This window comes from Octodon degus, unplaced genomic scaffold, assembly GCF_000260255.1.
Source record: "Octodon degus isolate 3935 unplaced genomic scaffold, OctDeg1.0 scaffold00158, whole genome shotgun sequence".
Taxonomy (NCBI): Eukaryota; Metazoa; Chordata; class Mammalia; order Rodentia; family Octodontidae; genus Octodon; species Octodon degus.
Window position 1 is genome coordinate 2,161,405 of NW_004524734.1, and position 2,909 is coordinate 2,164,313.

The 2,909-nt window shown below is 40.5% G+C and overlaps 1 protein-coding gene across 1 annotated transcript in view; it reads right to left on the bottom strand.

Moving 5' to 3' along the window:
• The window catches only part of LOC101585659 (toll-like receptor 1), a 20,713-nt gene that overhangs the window by 10,537 nt on the left and 7,267 nt on the right, over positions 1-2,909 (bottom strand). The gene's annotated exons all lie outside the window — the stretch shown is intronic.

Below are 2,909 nucleotides of genomic sequence, written 5' to 3' on the forward strand. Positions count from 1 at the left end.
ACAATGAAGGAATCAATTTCTGTTGTTTTAAATCAGTAAGTTCATGGAAAATTTGTTATAGCAACTACAGGGATCTAACATGGATGATTTATGGAAATTTCTCTGACCTCAACCCTGCCAACCTCATGCAGAACTCAGGCTAAGAAGGTCGGGAAGATGGCTCAGTGGAGTAAGCACTTCCCTGGCAAGTGCCAGAGCCTGAGTTCAATCCCCGGTTCCGCAAAAAAAAAAAAAAAAAAAAAAAAAAAAAAAATCTTACATTCCTCAACCAAGAACTCAGGCTAAGATTCATCTGGTATCCTTCCACCTTCTGAATGAAGGTCGTTATTCCTTGGCTTTCTTGGGAGTCCTTTCCTGTGGCTGAAGTACTACTTGATTATGTTCTATTATCTACACAGAGTTTGGGCCTAACTTTGGTCTTGGTCCAAGTATAATTAGATAATGACAAAATATTTTTTGGAGAAACCATTCATCTATTTACTGTTTAGAAAATGCCTATTGATCACCTAGTGATCATGCTTTAGAAACTGAAAGCAGAGCTGTGAGCAAAACAAAACAAAAAATTAGCTTTTGAGAAAGCTAATTAAATTATGTAAACTTAGTTCCATGTGGTGGTGAGTGCTATATAGACAAATAAAACAGGCAATCATAAGTATGACATAGTGCTTAGCATAAGTAGGAAGTGGTGTATTTTTATTAATCCACTGGTGAAGGCCTTTTTGAGATGACATTGGGGTAGAAATCAAAAGGGAGTGAATAAGTCTTCTGCATCCAGATCTATAGGAAAAGAAATTCTGTCAATGGAAAATCCACATACAAAGGTCCTGATGTGGAACTGAGGTTGGTTTATCTGAAGAACAGCAAAGAGGGCAACAAGCAGAGGGCAAGCAAAGATGGGACCCATCTCTCATGGGACCTTGTAGAACACCGCAGGGGATTAGGGTTCTATCCCAAAAATGATGAGGGGCTGAGAGGCACTGGAGGATGTGGGAGCTAGAAGCTGTTTCTCCTCTCTTATTCAGAAATTTTTTTTCATTTGTTCATCAAATGCACACACTCCCCTGTGACGTGCTAGATACTGTTCTAAGTTATGCCTGTTGACTCCTAGCTCATAGAATGTTTGGTTATTGGCATTCTGTTGACCTATGAGACTAGGGGGAGTTGTGTTAGGATTAACCCTACACTACTGATACTCTGCCCAACCACAGAGACCCTTTCTTCTCAAGTTACACAGCTACACAGCTCCTTCAGGGACTTTACTCAAAATCTGCTTAAGCAGCATTCGACAGGCAAACCACCAGCACTGGCCAAGTACCCAATTCCTCTTTACATGTTCTTTCCCATATTTCAACTGGCACAGATGGACTTAAATAATTCAGTTGCCCAGAAAAAAAACACCCTGTTACCAAAGTTCCCCAAGTTAGATATGCAAACGTGTCTGGTTTTCAGAGCTTGCCTTTATGCTTTTGTAGGGTAGCCAGTATGACCCTGATTATGCAGATTTCTTATAATGTCAATGATGGAATGGTTTCTCCACCCACCACCATCACCAGACTGTGTCCACAAAGATTCTGAACAAAGAAGATGAAAACAACATCAAAATTCATGTTAAAAGTAAAGATGGCCTTAATGGTTTTTGATGGAAAGACCCAGAAGTTTTTCAACTATCGCTGTCTAGCTTCCTGAAAGCTATTCTTTTTTTTTTTTTTTTTGAGATAGTCTTGCTACATAGTTTATTTTTTTTAAATGTGTATGCCTAGTCTTTTTTTTTTAACATTTATTTATTTGTGTGTGTGTGTGTGTGTGCGCGCGCGCGCGCGCACGCAGCCAGCTCAGCCCACCAGGGGGCGCGGCTGGCTGGCATGTGGTGCTGGGGGATCGAACCGCGGTCCCTGTGCATTGCTAAGCTTGTTCCAAGTAGGTGCTTTAGACCACTGAGCCATCTCTCCAGCCCCTCTTGCTACATAGTTTAGACTGGCCTTGAACTTATCAACCTACCTTGGCATTCTCAGTGTTGTGATTACAGGCCTGCAACATCATTCCAAGCCACAAAATATTCCCTACTCAAAATCTTAATGACAATCTTCGACTCTCATCTCTAACAGAACCTTAATCCTGTTTCACTACAAATGAAATAATTTTTTACTAAGTCAAACAGAAAAGGAAACTCTAGTTCAAAAGCATTAAAAACCCTTCCAGGGGCTGGGGAGCTAGTTTAGCAGCATAAGTGCCTGCCTGGCAAGTGCAAGGCCTTGAATTCAATCTCTGGTACTGCATGCTGTGCCTGCCCGAGAACCAGGCATGGTGGTGCATACCTGTAATCCCAGCGCTGAGGAGGCTGAGACAGGAAGATCACTGAGTCTAAATTGTGTAGCAAGACTGTATCAAAAAAGAAAAAAAAGAATAAAACCTTCCATTTCAGGTGTATTTATGTCAGTTTTGCAGATTATGATAGTATTATCCTTATGTGTTACAATGAAGCAATATATTTTCCCTTGTTCAGAGACAGAGCATCAAATTGGGTTTGATTAATCTTTTTGTTTTTCTCATTAAACTTTGTTTTAATGGGTCTCAAAATTCTGTAGATTTTTGGTCACGTTGTTTCCATTAAAAAGTATTGATTTCAAAAACTAATAACTTAAAAACTGCCACACAAAAAAATGGTCCACAAAACATTCTCCTTTCCTTCTGAAGGTTTTACGATGCATTGTTATCATTAACCAGTCTTTCACTATTAGACTTAAGTGGCCAATTGGGAGAAACAGTTCTGAGACCTGTCTTCTGCCACTGATTAAGACTGGGGAGGGGGGCAGGTGTTAGGGAGAATATTCATTTAGCCTTCTGAGCTTTCTGGGCAGACTTGGTGACCTTGCCAGCTCCAGCAGCCTTCTTGTCCACAGCTTTGATGA